General features: G+C 42.6%; 1 pseudogene; it reads left to right on the top strand.

Moving 5' to 3' along the window:
* Positions 1-1,301: 1,301 nt before the first annotated feature.
* On the top strand, positions 1,302-16,510 carry LOC123455052 (annotated as a pseudogene).
* Positions 16,511-16,925: the final 415 nt, after the last annotated feature.

The raw sequence follows: 16,925 nt of genomic DNA, 5'->3' as shown, positions 1-16,925 counted from the left end.
CACTTGTTACTCACAGAGGATTGGTCTTCCAGGACCCTTTGAGGGTACCATGTTGCACAGAGTCCCCATAATAAGACAGGGGGGCATCATATGTCACCCGCATGCATCCTCTGGATAGCCTCTAGATCACCTCTCCCCTGCTTTGTGATTCCGAAGGCAATTCAAATGCTGTGCACATACTTATTCCATTCAATTGTACGGAGGCCAAGAAGCAAACTTCTGTATTTGCCCAGTACAGGCACAGCTTTCATTCTGAATTTTTCCCATTCAAGGCTGCTTGAATCTGAGGCCATGCAGGCTGATGGTCTCTATGACCTTGCTTGGGTGTTACTCAAAGAATGAAATTTCAGATTCAAAAGCTCTGTTCTCTCCCTAGAAATGCTGATCCCAGAGCTATATCAGTCAGCTTCTGCTTGGTTATGCTACAGTGACAAAAATCTCCCCAAATCTCAGTGGCTTATAATGAGAAGAGTTTATTTCCCACCACATTTCATGTTTGTTGTTACCAGACAGAAAGAACCATCTCTTTGAGCTATCAGAGGTATGTAAGCTTCCTACAGGAAAGAAAGTGCAAATGACTGGGCACAGTGACACTATGCCACAGGCTCACGCATTTGTCACAGTGCATGGAGATGCCTCAGTTATATGACGACTGAAGGCCACACTTCAAGACCTCAGTGCTGCTCTGCATGGGAATCAAGGAAAAACGTGACCTCACCATATCTTTCCAGGTTTCCTGCTGTCTTCCTGCCACACCCTCTTCTCTGTGATGGCATCTCCTCCTAGCAGCCTCAGGCCTCAGAGCTCCACATTTGTGCTGTGAGGCCACAGTTCTTCCTCCCATGCCTGCAGCTTTGCTTTCTGCCAGCACAAATCTGGATTCCAAAAAAAATGCATGGAAATGGCCATTACATATTCACCCTACCTGAGCAGGTATTTGCATTTTAGCCAGACTGTTTTCCTGACCCAGAACCCATTGTATGATGAGAATCTCAGGCACCCCAACCACTGGTAATGGATGGTAATATGAGAGCCCTAGGCTGGTGGCTCCACTCTCCCTCCCTCCAGGTTAGCTCTGACTGGCATTTGTCACCTGAGGTGAAGACGTTCATGTCTGTCTCTCTTGCTAGATGAGGAGGTTCTTGCCTGCTCTATGTGTAAAAGTATTGAAGAACGAATACAGGTTTGTTATCTGGGCATTAGAGCAAACCCACCCTTGAGCCTTTTGGAAGTCTGGATTTCTTTTGGGTTTGCCCAGTTCTTAGCCCTTCTTCCTAATTCCTCTGAGTGCACTGGCCTGCATGGCTGCCACATGCTACCAAGACCATCAGAACAAAACCTGCTCCTGCTCAGCCAACCAGGACTCTAAAGGAGTCTTTGCCAAAGAGAGAAATGACACCGTGAGGCTGGAATGTGGCTTGCTGAATGAAGTACTCTGCAAATAGATGATAAACAGTCATATACTTTTGTGTACATGACAGACTTAACATATGAAAGAATAGAATAATTGATAAGAGTTAAAGTGCCTCAGGTATGAAATCCTGACAATGGAATAATAAATTCTCACTTTTTGAGATAATGTATAAACCCCAGATAAATGTGCTCTGGTATACTGGAAGTAGAGTGCAGTATTAATGGAAATATGTAGAAAAATGCAAAGTAAATGCAAAGGACAGTGCCTCAATTAACATAGTCATGATGGAAACACATCAGATTCCAAACTCCAAGATACTAGAAGAGATGTGGGACATAAATTACATATGGACAACTCAAAGACACATTACTAAAACCCATTCAAACAAATGTAAACTCAATATGTTGTTGTAATATTAACTAACAAGAGATGGGTATTAGCAAGGACTCATTAATGAAATATTTTTCTACAGATCACATGCATATAAATTGTAATGCCAAATATTTGTAATCCATTACTTCATAGCCTAAAATAGCAGGAATAAAATGAAGGAAGAGGAGGATGAAAAGGGAAAATAACTGTTACTGGAATTACCATTCACATCAACAACCTTACAAGAGACAAGTGTTGGCACTATTGACACATATGCTGACAAAAAGAAAACAGAATGCAATATATAAAGAAACAGAGAAAAAATTCATGTTACATAATACTTAAGACACTAAACACAGAAAGGAAAGAAAGAATACTAAGAGCTACAAGAGAAAAACAGATCATCACTAACAAAGGTAACCCATTTCAAGTACATCAGATTCTGCAAATGGAAACTAAAAGCCAGAAGAGTTTGGCATTGACTATCTCAAGCTTTCAAAGACCATTGATGTCAATCCAAAATATTGTACTGGCAAAATTAGTCCTCATTATAAAAGATAAAATATCTTTCTATGGCAAATGCTGGCTTTATAAGTTTTTGAGAGCTAATCCATCCCAACAGAGAAAACTGGAATGAATACTTCATACAGCAGAGAACAAACATACACAAAATCCTACAGGAGGGAAGAAAAACAATGATCAAAATTGCAGCAGACATAAAGCATATGAAGACAGGAACCTCAAAAATGAAAAAGCCTTCAATTTAACTGAGATTAACTCACACCTCTCAATTATAACCCTGATCATTATTGGACTCAGCTCCCCAATCAAAAGACACAAGTTAAGAGGCTGAATCAGAAAACTGAATTCATCTATTTGCTGTCTATAAGAAGCTCAATTTATGATTAAAGATAGCAAGTAACTTAAGAGAAAAAAATCAAAAAACATTCCAAGAAAATGAAATGGGAAACAATTAGGTCTAGCTATATTACTATCTGACAAAATAGACTTTAAACAAAGAGAGATAAAATTGACAATTTATACTTATTAAGGGAAAAATACAAGAACATTTTACCATCATAAACGTTTATGTACCAAACACAACTACACCAAAATTTTAGAGCAAAATTTATTTGATATTAAACTAATAAATATGTATATAATAATAATGTGTCACTTTAATGCCACAACATAGTCAAGAGACTAAGTATTTAGCCAAAAACATAGAGAAACAATGGAGACAAAGAACACCATAGATCAAATGGACTTAACAGATATTTATAGAATATTCCATCAAACTTGATAGCATACACATTCTTCTCAGCAGCTCATAGAAATTTCTCTAAAGCAGATCCTACATTGTGGCATAAAGCATGCCTCAACAAGTTCAGGAAAATTGACATAACACCCTGTATTATATCTGACTGAAATTAATAAAACTAGAAATCAAAAACAAGAGAAAAAAAACAAAATATACCAATCCCTGGAGATTTAACAACACAGTATTAAACAATGATATTAAGAAATCAATGATTTTAAAAAATCAATGATTTAAAAAACAATGATTTTAAAAACTCCTGAACAAAATGACAATGAATCACGACCTACCAAAACTTATGGACTATAATGAAGACAGCCTGAAGAGGAAAATTGATACTTCTAAATGCCCATATTTTAAAATAGAGAAATCTGAAATTAATAACCATTCACTTGAATACTTTTGAAAACAAGAACAATTCAAACCCAAATACCAGACAAAAAGAAATAGTAATAAGTACAGAAACCTTTGAACTCATTTTTTAAACTGAAAAATTGTTAAAACTACTGGATGATTCCTTAAAATATAAACAAGATTAATAAACTAATGGCTAAATTTATCTAAAGAAAAATAGAGAACATTATGAAAAGAGGTATTACAATAAATACTAATGAAATAGGGAGAGTCATTAAGACATACTTCAAAAACATATAGTCCAAAAAATGGAAAGAGATAAAAAATAAGTAAATTAATTGATTCATACCACCTGCCTAATCTGAGTTTAGAAGATACAAAATGCACGAATGTAGGTATAACATGTAATGAGATTTAAAAAGTAATTAAAACCCTCTCAACAAAAAAAAAATTAGGCCCAGATGTATTCTCCACTGAAATCTACCACATCCTCATTGAGGAATTAAAACCACTTCTTCTCACATTATTTCCCACAATTATAAAGGAAGGAAGGGCTGGAGAGTTAGCTTAGTGTTTAAGTGCTTGCCTGTGAAGCCTAAGAACCCCGGTACCCATGTAAGTCAGATACACAAAGGTGGCACATGCATCTGGAGTTTGTTTGCAGTTGCTGAGGTTCTGATGTGCCCATTCTCTCGTTCTCTCTTTCTCTCTCTCTCTTTCTCTCTCTCTCTCTCTCTAACTCCCTCCCTCCCTCATTCTCTCTCTCACTCTCTCTCTCTCCCTCCCTCTTTCTCTCTATGTCTGTCTGTCACTCTCAAATAAATACAAAAAATAAACAAATAAGTCTGAAAATATATCCACCATTTGATACAGGTATACCCACTCCTGGGTACTTACCCTAAATACTGTGCTCTTTATTGCAGTGATACTTGCTGAGCAATATGTTGCTGCTCTTTTCACGATCGCTAAGAATTGGAATCTTCCCAGATGCCTACCTGTTGGGGTCCAGCCATGGCTTGAAGGAGGGTCCCCGAAGACAGGTGTGAAAGGGAGCAGTGCAATAATGACTTGAAGTCAAGTTCTGGTGCAAGTTGACAGGCTAATGCTGAAGGCAGCTGAGTTTCTCCATCTCTTTTTCTCTGCTTCTCTTTTCCTCTGCTTTTCCCTTGTTATCTGTCTTTTTTTTTTCTTTTTCCATTTTTTCTTTCTCTCTTTTCTCTTAGCTTCAGCCTTTTATTTTCTGATAATGTCATGCAAGAGCAAACTTCAAGAAAGGTACAGTTCCACAGAATTCATAGAAACTTTTTGGTATTTCTTTACATCGAACAATCCCATCAGTTATTTACCTCAAGTACAGTCTCAGGCCCCTATAATGATGAACTATTTTCACACTTACCCCATGTATGTGCGGTGAAGCACTTGCAGTTTCCTGAGCTCCTGTTTTCAATTACTACATTAAAGGTGAGAGACAGAATAACCACAAAATGGGTATTCCCACCATTGACCCAATAAACCCATTTATCCCCCAAACGTTTCTTTTGAATTTTCCTTTTCATGTCTCTCCAATACTTAGACTTTGGTCCCCCAATGGAACTACTTCTGACCTTGGTTGTTTCTCCTGTAAGGATTCTTGGTAAAGAGTCATAGTTTGCTGCAATTGCCACCATTCAGAAAAATTAGTCATAGAACAATTTTAACATTGTTCCAGGAGGTTCACTGTTTACTCCTCAGTGTACTGTACTCCATGCCTGAATTTCCTTAAGGCCTTAGGGAAAATAATTATTTCTGACCCATTTTTTTTTTGTTTTTCCAATTCTATGCCAGAGCTTCTTTCAGATACATAGACCAACACCTCACTAACATCAATTTTTGCTGGAAAAGTGAACTTAGAGATTAGTGCACCAAGTAAAAGACAAAAACAAGACAAACATTATACAGAAAACTATAGATATCTTATAGTGCAGAGAGCCAAAGATGTTTCTATAGAGGGTCCATTCTCCTGGTTAGTTAATTAAAAGATATAATACTTAGTAAGAGGGGCAAGGAGAAAGCTTAACTCTAAATCTGTAAGTTTTGCTCATAAATTACATGTGGAGAACTGCACTGCCCCACACAGTGAGCTGTTTGTCAGTGCAACCCACAAGCCCCAAGCCAAAAAAAATTGAAGCTATTGCCAAACCACTTGTTTATACACCGTATCTAAATGGTAAGACCCTATTGCTGAAGACAACACAGGTTGCAGTCACAGTATATGGAGAGATTATACAGAGATCTAACCAGAAGTGAGAAGGAAGGCAAATTCCTGATGGCTAGACCTAATAATGCTGGAAGGTTCTTTGTGAGCTGCTGGGTGATAGTGGTCACCAACAGCATGAACAAGCAGATCCTACCAGAGACAAAATAACCAGCCAATGCAAGATGTACACACCAGTGTAGTAGTTGCACACAGCCTATGGGGGTAAACAAATGCTCTCTGGCTGGATCTGAGGTCTGTCCTGTGGAAGGGAGTTCATTCCTGCTTCTTACAATCTAGTGAAAGGCCTATGAGTAGACAGGTGTTACATTCTAGAGATGATATGCCTCTATTCTCTGGATAATGTGAGAAAGTACACCTGTCAAAATTTTTTATTTATTATTTATTTATTTATTTGAGTGCGACAGACACAGAGAGAAAGACAGATAGAGGGAGTGAGAGAGAATGGGTGTGCCAGGGCTTCTAGCCTCTGCAAAAGAACTCCAGACGCGTGCGGCCCCTTGTGCATCTGGCTAACATCGGACCTGGGGAACCAGCCTCGAACCGGGGTCCTTAGGCTTCACAGGCAAGCGCTTAACTGCTAAACCATCTCTCCAGCCCTCAAGTTTTTTTAAATAACAATGCTTATGCCTTGTGACCCTTGCTGATCGCATCCTTGGTTAGAAAACCTGCTTTATACACATGGAACAGATAGTGGGAAAACTTAAAATTCATCAGTAGGTCATGGGGAAAAAAGCCAACTGTATAGCACAAGACAAGTCATCTCTATTGTATCTGTCAGGTCCTGGAGATATTACAGAGGAAAGTTAAAGGTATCTTAATTGGAAAATAAACATCACAATTTTTTAATTTATTTTTTTGAGAGTGACAAACAGAGAGAAAAAGGGGGGAGGAGAATGTGCACACCAGGGCCTCCAGCCACTGCAAATGAACTCCAGATGAATGCACATCCTTGCGCATCTAGCTAACATGGGTCCTGGGGAATTGAGCCTTGAACCGGGGTCCTTAGGCTTCACAGGGAAGTGCTACATCACAAAGTTTTATACAGTAATCATTAATTCGGTCCTGATTTTCCTGTAGTTTGCAATTAAGAATATACCATCAACTTGGTCACTGGCATGCCAATATTTTGCCATGTTTCTCAAGAATGATAACTCCAGGATCAATCCATTGACAAACTAATTATCTGCTCAGAACAATGTTCATGTTTAGTATTAAAAGAATAAAGAATCCCCTACACCATCATATGGTAAAGATGTAATAATCTCATAAATGATTATCAGAATGATAGCATATACCTTCTCATTGCTGGGACAAAGCACGAGTTGGAACAAGCTTATGAAAGGGAAAGGGTTTATTTTGGCAAAAAGTTTTTAGAGGAAGTTTCAGTATGGTAGAGAAGCATATTATGTATTGACAGCAAGGCATCACATCAGCTGGGAGGAAGCAAGAGTGATGCAGCTAGTACAAGCAAGAGAGGCTGGATGATAAATCCCATGGCCCACACAAGTCTCACACCTCCTCTGGCAAGACTGTCCCTGAAGTCCACACCAGCAGGATATTAAGTGTGAGGCATAATCACAAACACTGGAGGCAATGAGGGCCACTCCACATTCAAACAATCATCCTTTGATCTCTAGCAAAGTGGAGACTGCAAGGACAGGCCCCAAAACATTCCTGCCCCTTACTTAGGGGCCCAGTTACCCTAGCTGCCTAACAAAACTACCTGACTCTCTCCCTGGGACTAAAAGTGTTTGCTACCATGCCTGCTTCTAAAACTGCTTTCAGGAATCTGGAAGTTTCCATAAATGATATAACATAGTTCCTCCAAACCTAAATGTGTTCCCAGCCTCATTTTCATGTTCAGTGCTCTAAAGGCAACCAGAGAGGATATTGATATTTATCACAGTACAGAGTCTACTTATTATTTCATTAGCAATTGTTTGTGACATTTTGTAATTCAAACTAATATTATTTTCTATTTTTCTTTGATTTTTTTCAAAGTAGGGTTTCACTCTACCACAGCTGTCTTAAATTTATGATATAATCTCAGGGTGGCCTTGAACTCACAGTGATCCTCCTACCTCAGCTTCCTGAGAGCTGGGATTGAAGACATGTACCTCCACACCCAGCTAACAAACTAATATTATAAAACCATAATGCTATTTTTAAATGAACTATGTGATGTCATGTACTTTACCAGTTGCTTTTTGGCACTGAATGTGCATAGTAAGAAAGAACTGTAAAATCAAAGGGTATTCCCTACATCATGCATGCAGTCATGGCATGTGGGCCTTTCCAAACATGGAATGATGCATATCTTTTAGGTACATGCTTTTCTGAAGAACATGCAATTTATTAGCCCTATTGGAGATATAGTGAATATGAACCAGAAAGGACAAGTAAGTGATGAGTATGATGTTCTCAACATTTGGAATTTCCCCCATGGTACTGATCTGAAGGTGAAAATAGGACAGTTTTCCCCACATTTTCCATATGGTCAATACTTGTATTTATCTGAAGACATGCCAGATTGGGCCACAGGAAGTAGACAGGTGGGTTTTCCTGCTACACTGATTTACACTAGATATTAATGACCACGCTCTTGTGGAATGTGTGTCTCCTCATCATAATTTGATTCCTAGATATATTTTATAAATTTTTTAATACTTTACAAAAACTGTAATATTCATGAAATTTTTTTCATATGCTTATATAAAGATATTATACAACATAGCAAAATTACTATGATCATCAAGTGTAAGACCCCCAAAACGAGGACCCCACGCTCTGCCCAGATATGGCGACACCCCAAATCACTCACGAGAAGCGGTCTTGAAGCAAACTGCAAGAGGATTTTATTCCAAGCGTGCTGGAGCCCACAGTCATACACCACACAGGGGTAGAGGACTGCAGAGCCCCGAATGCAGGAACGGGACAGTTTTTATAGGGTTTCTAACAAAGCCTGTTCATTAGACCAATCACTTTTTTAATATCAGGAGCCCACGGGGTGCGAGCCAGTCAGTTTGTGCCACTCCATAGTTTCTAAGCCAATTAGTTTAATTTGTTCAAGCCCCTCGTGGACCAATCAGTCTCTTATGACCTTGGTGGTCAGCATTTGCGCACGTCCTTGGGTAGGAGTAGCAGAGTGTGGTATCAGTCTCCTATGACCTTGGAGGTCAGCATTTGTGCAGGTCCTTGGGTGGGGATAGCAGAGTGTGGTATCAGTCTCCTATGACCTTGGTGGTCTGAGGCAGGCTGCTACAGCTTATGGTGCAGGCTACTAAGGCTTACAGTGTGGGCTATTAAGGCTTATGGTGCAGGCTATTTACAGAAACCAAATAAGTGGTTTACTTCATTACTCATTTCCCATCCTTGAGGGCTATCTCATGCCCTTTTTACCTAGTTTTATATTAGGAGCGGGCTCTGATATAATGAGAAGAGGGATTCTTTACTTGCTTTCAACAGAGAGCAAAGCCTGGAGTTTGAGGTATGCAGGGGCCTGCTTAAGCTCCCTTATTTCTGGGCTTCTGAATTCTTGGGCCTTTCATTTCCCAGTTTTTCTCTTGTTAATAGTTTTAAGCCTAGAACTTGGAAGGACCAAATGTAAGGTTTTTGTTTGCCCTGAAGGCCCTTGTATTGTTGTCTAAGTATTATGATCTGGACCGCACTCACTCATTTTCTAACAAAAGTAAAAATATTATTAAGTATGCAAGGCCCAACTGAAAGCATCAGGAGCAAATCCATTAAGGGTCCCATCAGGGTGGAAAGCAGAGTAGTCATCCAGGGGAACTTGTTGAACCATCCCTCAAACCATCCATGGTCAGTAGGACGAGGTAGGGGCCCTTCCACCGAGTCTCAAGGTTTCCTGCCCGGTGGTGTCTGACATAGACCGAATCTCCCACCTGGAAGCAATGTGGGACCTGTAAGTCTCCTTCTCCAGAGTAAGCCACCCGGCATTGCTTCCACGCTCCTTGTCTCACCCACTTGAGCACCTTGAGCCTAGAGAACAGAGGCTGGGAAAGCGGCACATCAGTACTATGTATAGAGGAGGACCCCCATATAGCAATTCATAGGGGGTCAGTCCAAATTGTCCGGGTGTGTTTCTGACCCTAAAAAGCACAAGGGGTAGGAGAGCTATCCAATCATTAGCGCCAGTCTCTGCGGTCAATTTGGTGAGGGTCTCTTTAATGGTTTTATTTATCCTTTCTATCTGTCCTGATCTTTGGGGTCTGTATGCACAATGTAATTTTTAATCAATCCCCAATATTTTGGCCAGTCCTTGACTTACGTGGGCAACAAAGGCTGGACCATTGTCTGATCCTATTACCTTGGGTATCCCAAATCTTGGGAAAATTTTTTCCAGTATTTTCTTAGCCACCACGGTTGAGGTTTCTTTCGTGGTAGGATAAGCCTCTATCCATCCTGAAAAAGTGTCTACAAAAACTAGAAAATACTTATTACCATACTTAGCTGGTTTTATCTCAGTGAAGTCCACTTCCCAGTGAGCACCTGGGCTGTCTCCCCTTAGCCTCTTCCCAGGAGGCATTCTTGAGGGATTAGTATTGACCATCTGGCAAGGTACACAATGCTTGACTACTGAGCCAGCTATCTCTGGCAACCTCAGATTATTTTAAAGAGACGTCTGCAGCAGTTTTTGTAGATGTTTGGGCCCCAGGTGGGTTAGGCAGTGTATTTGTTGAACGTACTCTAGTCCCTTTGCTTGAGGTAGAATCTCTTTTCCCTCTGAGGTAAAACAGGCCCCCTCTGGAGTTTCAGAGAACTGGCCTAACTTTCTAACTTTTTGCCAGTCATCTGGGGTATATCGTTGCTCACTTTTTTGGTTTTTTGGCTTTTCTATTATGGGCAGAAGGTTGACCCCCTGCTTGGCCATTTGGTCAGCCGTCTGGTTCCCTTTGGAGATAAAATCTTTGGCTTTTTGGTGGCCAGGGCAATGCCATTTGGGTAGATGTAGAGCTTCTAGCAAACTTAGAATTTCTTCTTTGTTTTTAATTTTTTTTTCTGCTGCAGTAAGTAGCCCTCTCTGTTTGTAGATGTCCCCATGTACATGTGCAGTAGCAAAAGCGTACCTGTTGTCTGTGTAGATATTCACAGACTTTCCTTCAGCTAGTCGTAAGGCCTGTGTGAAGGCCATGAGCTCAGCCTTTTGTGCTGAAGTTTCTTCTGGCAGACTGTTGGCCCAGACTGTTCGTGTTCCATCTACTATCGTCACCCCAGCCATCCTCTTACCTTCTACAATGTAACTGTTTCCATCTGTGAACCAGGTTAATGTTCCTCCAGTCAGTGGGACATCTGTAAGATCCTTTTGGATCCCAGTTTCCTCAATCAGCAGTTGATGACAGTCATGAGTCACTGTCTCATCAGTTTCTTCAGGCAGAAGAGTAGCGGGGCTGAGGATGGCAGGTGGGGCAAATGTTATCCTGTTGGTGAGGAGCAGGCTCTGGTAGTGAGTCATATGGGCTTTAGTCATCCATCGGTCTGGGGGCTGCCGGACAATGCTCTCCAGGGCATGGGGGGCAATGACAGTTATCCTCTGCCCTAGAGTTAGTTTATCAGCATCTTTAATCAACATGTACACTGCCGCTATGGCTTTTAGACATATAGGCCATTCATTAGCCACAGGGTCAAGTGTCTTTGATAGGCAGGCAACGGGTCTTCTCCATGGCCCTAAGGATTGGGTTAGGACTCCCCGGGCTATCCCCTTACGCTCATCTACGTAAAGGGTAAATGGTTTAGTCACATCAGGGAGGGCTAGGGCAGGCGCACTTAATAGTGCCTTCTTGACGGCATCAATGCCCCCTAGTGTTTAGAGGTCCAAGTGAATTTTCCTTTCTCTTTAGTTAGTGGATAGATGGGGGCTGCTAGGGTTGCAAACCCTGGAATCCATAGTCTGCAGAACCCAGCTGTCCCCAGGAACTCTCTAACTTGTCTGGCCATAGTTGGAACCGGTATTTGTATTACAGTCCTCTTTTGTGCCTCTGTCGGCCATCTTTGTCTATCCCACAAGGAGTACCCCAAATACATTACCTCTCTTTTGCATATTTGGGCCTTCTTAGCTGAGGCTCGGTAACCAAGGTCAGTCAGCTCCAGTAGTAACGCTTTTGTACTTTTTAGACAGTCCTGTTGGGTAGCTCCTGCCAGGAGTAAGTCATCAACATATTGAAGGAGGGTTACCTGGGGGTGTTGAACTCTAAAATTGGTTAGGTCCCTGTGTAGGGCTTCAGCAAAGATGGTTGGGGAGTTCTTGAATCCTTGGGCTCGGGGAGGGGCTCTGAGCCCCGTCCTCCCTAGTCTTTATTTTTTTTAAGGGTTAGGACCCTAGGTCTTTTGCTGTTCTTCTTAGGGCAGTCTCTTGCCCAGTGTCCTTTTTCCTTGTAACAGGCACATTGATCTCTATCAAGTTGGGTCCTGTTGCCCAGGTTCCCTATCTGCCTAGGGCCTGTCCTAAACTTTTGAATATTTTTCTCTCTTTTTCCTTTTTTTTTCTACCATTGTGGCCAGGATCCTGGTCAGATTTTTCTCTTGTCTATTGTGCCTATCCTCCTTTTCCTCTCTCTCTTTCTTTCCTTTGCTCTTTTTCCTCTTTTGTCTCCCTTTTCTAATATACCTTTTCTGCCTTTTTTATTAAATCATGCAGCTCAGCTTCCTGTAATCCCCCCAATCTCTGAAGTTTCTTTCTGATATCAGGAGCTGACTGTCCTATGAAAGCTAATGTTACTGAGCCTTTTTGAATCTCAGAGGTGGGGTCAAATGGTGTGAACCTCCTAAATGCTTTCATGAGCCTCTCAAGAAGCATTGAGGGAGTCTCCGTTGGCCCCTGCATCATCTCTCTCACCTTGGCCAAATTGGTGGGCCTTCTGGAGGCACCTCGGAGACCCGCCACCAGAGCCTGGCGATAGATTTTTAAGCTCTCTTTACCTTCAGCCATATTGTGGTCCCAAAAAGGGTGAGTCAGAGGGAACCCCATGTCTATCTCATGCTGTAGTTGTGTGGGGCACCCGTCGGCCACAGGGACAATTTTTTTTTTTTTTTTGGCCTCTATTAAAATTCTCTCTCATTCTTCGGTTGTGAAGAGTGTCTGCAACAGCTGTTGGGAATCGTCCCAAGTAGGCTGATGAGAAAACATAAGAGATTCCATCAGCCTCGTGAGGCGTTGGGGTTCCTATGAAAAAGGGGGGGTGGTTAGCTTTTCAGTTATAAAGATCTGCAGAGGCAAAAGGCCAATATTGGAGGGGTTGTAGTTGACCCCCAGCATGGGAGGACCTGCCTCGCATAGCGGCAGTGTTACAATTTTATTTGTTCCCTCTGGGGTAGCATCTCTCTGGCTCCGCGTCTTTGAGTCCAGCCTTCCCATTTCCAGGGGCTCGGGAGGGGCAGAGGGAGGAAGCTTGGGCAAGCTGGGAGGCGGAGGCTCGGGGAGGGTGGGAGGCAGAGGCTTGGGAAGGGTGAGGGGCAGAGGTTTGGGAAGGGTGGAGGGACAGACTGAGTCTCTGGCCAAGCCAGAGGCTCTTTAATCTCGGGATAGATGCGAGGGGGAGGTCTGGCTCCCTCAGGAGAGGGCTTTTTTGCATTTTTGAGAGTCAGGACTCTGGAGCTTGAGTTCCTTGGTTCATTCAGCCATGGCCTGACCCAGGGCACGGGGTTGTCCATCAAATCCTTCCTGGTTGGGACGGGAGCCTGGTCCATTCTGAAAAATAATATCTTTAACAGACAGAATAGTCTCAGAATTAAAGGTTCCTTCTGATGGCCATCCGACCTTATAAGTTGGCCACTCAGAGGCACAAAACATTTGTCAGGGTCTCTTTTTAACCTCAACTGACAAATTATGGGCCCTAGACTTAACTTCAGTGCAATAGTCAAGAGTCAAGTTAAGGGCATTTATCATCGTCTGTCACATGACAAAAACTGTAAACAAAGACACAAAGGACAACAACTCACACAACTGAGACTAACAGATTCAGACATCAGCGGCCCGTCCATGTACTCCACAAGCAGGCAAAAGGATCTGACGGCCATGGAGGCTCCCTCCTCCTCAACAACAGAACTCGGTCCTCTGACTGACAATAGGAGATGACCAGGTGTCCCTGGTTCTCCTTACCTCCTGGGGCGTCGCCCAGGTTGGCAGCCTGTGATCCTCCTAGCACGTCTGCTGATCACAGTCCTCTGTTCCTTACGGCCCGAGAAGATGGCTGCAAACTGAAAATTGAAAGCGCGCATCCCAGAAAACATATTCAGACGTCCCAGAAAACAGACACTCAGGACAGAATCACTGGCCAGCACACATTCATTCCAGGGGGGTCCCCATCACCTCCAAGTGGGTTCTCGGGTGTGAGGGGTGGTCACAAATCGCAGACAAGCCCCCAAATGTAAGACCCCCAAAACGAGGACCCCATGCTCTGCCCGGATATGGTGACACCCCAAATCACTCATGAGAAGCGGTCTTGATGTACACTGCAAGAGGATTTTATTCCAAGCGTGCTGGGGCCCACATCGTACACCGCACAGGGGTAGAGGACTGCAGAGCCCCGAATGCAGGAACGGGACAGTTTTTATAGGGTTTTTAACAAAGCCTGTACATTAGACCAATCATTTTTTTTAATATCAGGAGCCTGCGGGGTGCGAGACAGTCAGTTTGTGCCACTCCATAGTTATTAAGCCAATTAGTTTAATTTGTTCAAGCCCCTCGTGGACCAATCAGTCTCTTATGACCTTGGTGGTCAGCATTTGCACAGGTCCTTGGGTGGGAGTAGCAGAGTGTGGTATCAGTCTCTTATGATCTTGGAGGTCATCATTTGCGCAGGTCCTTGGGTGGGGATAGCAGAGTGTGGTATCAGTCTCCTATGACCTTGGTGGTCTGAGGCAGGCTGCTACAGCTTATGGTGCAGGCTACTAAGGCTTACAGTGTGGACTATTAAGGCTTATGGTGCAGGCTATTTACAGAAACCAAATAAGTGGTTTACTTCATCACTCATTTCCCATCCTTGAGGGATATCTCATGCCCTTTTTACCTAGTTTTATATTAGGAGCGGGCTCTGATATAATGAGAAGAGGGATTCTTTACTTGCTTTCAACAGAGAGCAAAGCCTGGAGTTTGAGGTATGCAGGGGCCCGCTTAAGCTCCCTCTGGAGCGTGATAGTATTTCTGGGCTTCTGAATTCTTGGGCTTTCACAAGCAATAAAATAAATTTTTCATGGTCCAACCTGCTAACATTGTCTGGATTGAGAGGAGTATCTTAGATTTCTTTCCCTGACACATATTTGGATTCCTCAGATCCTACCTTCAGTGTGCTGTGTGCCATGCTGACCTGGGTTCAGGAAATCCCATCAGGAGGGACAAGCAGCCTGCTGCTTTGATTACTACCTGTGCCCAAAAAATGAGATTTCCAGTGACACAGGTAACTGCATGCAAGAAAAAAATCATACCTCAGATTGACTATCTTCTGTAACACATGTGAGGATTTCAAGTGTCCTGGAAGGAAATTTAATAGAAGAAAATCAGCCAGGTATGGTGGCACACATGTTTAATCCCAGCACTTGGGAGGCAGAGGTAGGAAGACTGCCATGAGTTGGAGGCCACCCTGAGAGTACATAGTAAATTCCAGGTCGGCCTGAGTGATTTAAGGTGTGAGCCATCACTTCAAGCAATTAAGACTTTTACTATGACTCTGAATGTGTTGACACAGGGAGTATTAAGATAATTGAGCTATTTCATATGTGAGAGGTAACAGAAAGTAACAATGGCTCCTAGGTGTCCTTCACCATACATGTGAGATCAATAAACTTTGAGTCATGTATTCAGGACAATCCACTTATATTGCTGTCAATGGCAACAAAGCATTAACACTCTTCAAACATGCTGCTCATACTTATGTGAGACATCAGTGACACATGAAAACTGGAGCTGTACTGATGAGTCTTTGCTCTCTACCTCAGACATGGTGCAGTGTGTGAAGTGTCCAGATGATCAGTATGCCAATGTAGAGCAAATCCACTGCCTGCAGAAATCTGTGACCTATCTGGCTTATGAAGACCCCTTGGGGATGGCTCTGGCCTGTCTGGCCCTTGGCTTCTCTGCCCTCACATCTGCTGTTCTTGGGGTGTTTTGGAAACACCAAGACACTCCCATAGTGAAGGCCAATAACCACACCCTCAGCTACATCCTGCTTATCTCCCTCAACTGTTGTTTCCTCTGCTCCTTGCTCTTCATTGGACTTCCCAACACCGTTACCTGCATCCTGCTGGAGATCACATTTGGAGTTCTCTTCACTGTGGCTGTCTCTACTGTCTTGGCCAAAACAGTTACTGTGGTCCTGGCCTTCAAGGTCACCATTCCAGGAAGAAGGACGAGGTGGCTGCTGGTATCAGGGGCACCTAACTTCATCATTCCCACCTGATCCAAATTACTCTCTGTGCTGTGTGGCTGGGAACATCTCCTCCCTTCATTGACACAGATGCACACTCTGAACATGGACACAACATCAGCGTCTGCAACAAGGGCTCAGTCACTGTCTTCTACTGCATCCTGGGATTCCTGGGATCTCTGGCCCTAGTGAGCTTCACTGTGGCTTTCTTGGCCAGGAACCTGCCTGACACCTTCAATAAAGCCAGGTTCCTGACCTTCAGCATGCTGGTGTTCTGCAGTGTGTGGGTCACCTTCCTCCCTGTCTACCAAAGCAGCCAAGGGAAATTCATGGTGGCTGTGGAAGTCTTTTCAATCATGGCTTCCAGTGCTGGTCCATTGGGCTACATCTTTGTCCCCAAGTGCTACATTATTTGACTACGACTAGATAGAAATTCTCTTCCCAAGGTCACATATAAAATCAATTCTTGAAAGTATCTTTCCTTACAATTTAAACTAAGGTTACTATAGAGACTGAAGACATCATAGCATTACTTTTTAATCCAAATTAGTTTTTTGCACCCCCACACAAGTGAGTTTCCTTTGTTCTCAATGATAGCTATGTATCATATGAGTGGTTTAACATCAGTTACTTAGACAAGTCAAATCTTGTATCAGAAAGGCAATGATTGATAAGGAGTTTTAAAGAAGAATATTAACACAGGGACATGACCTATGCATGAATCTGAAGTTGGGCTCAGTCTCAATGGTTACCATAAGATGATGAATATAATGATTCCTATTGAGAAAGAATATTGTATGAGATTAAATGAGGGCTTGAATTCTGCAAATC

The sequence above is a fragment of the Jaculus jaculus genome, chromosome 15 (genome assembly GCF_020740685.1).
Source record: "Jaculus jaculus isolate mJacJac1 chromosome 15, mJacJac1.mat.Y.cur, whole genome shotgun sequence".
NCBI lineage: Eukaryota > Metazoa > Chordata > Mammalia > Rodentia > Dipodidae > Jaculus > Jaculus jaculus.
Note: the sequence above shows the minus strand (reverse complement) of the source record. Positions and strands in the feature narration are given on the sequence as shown.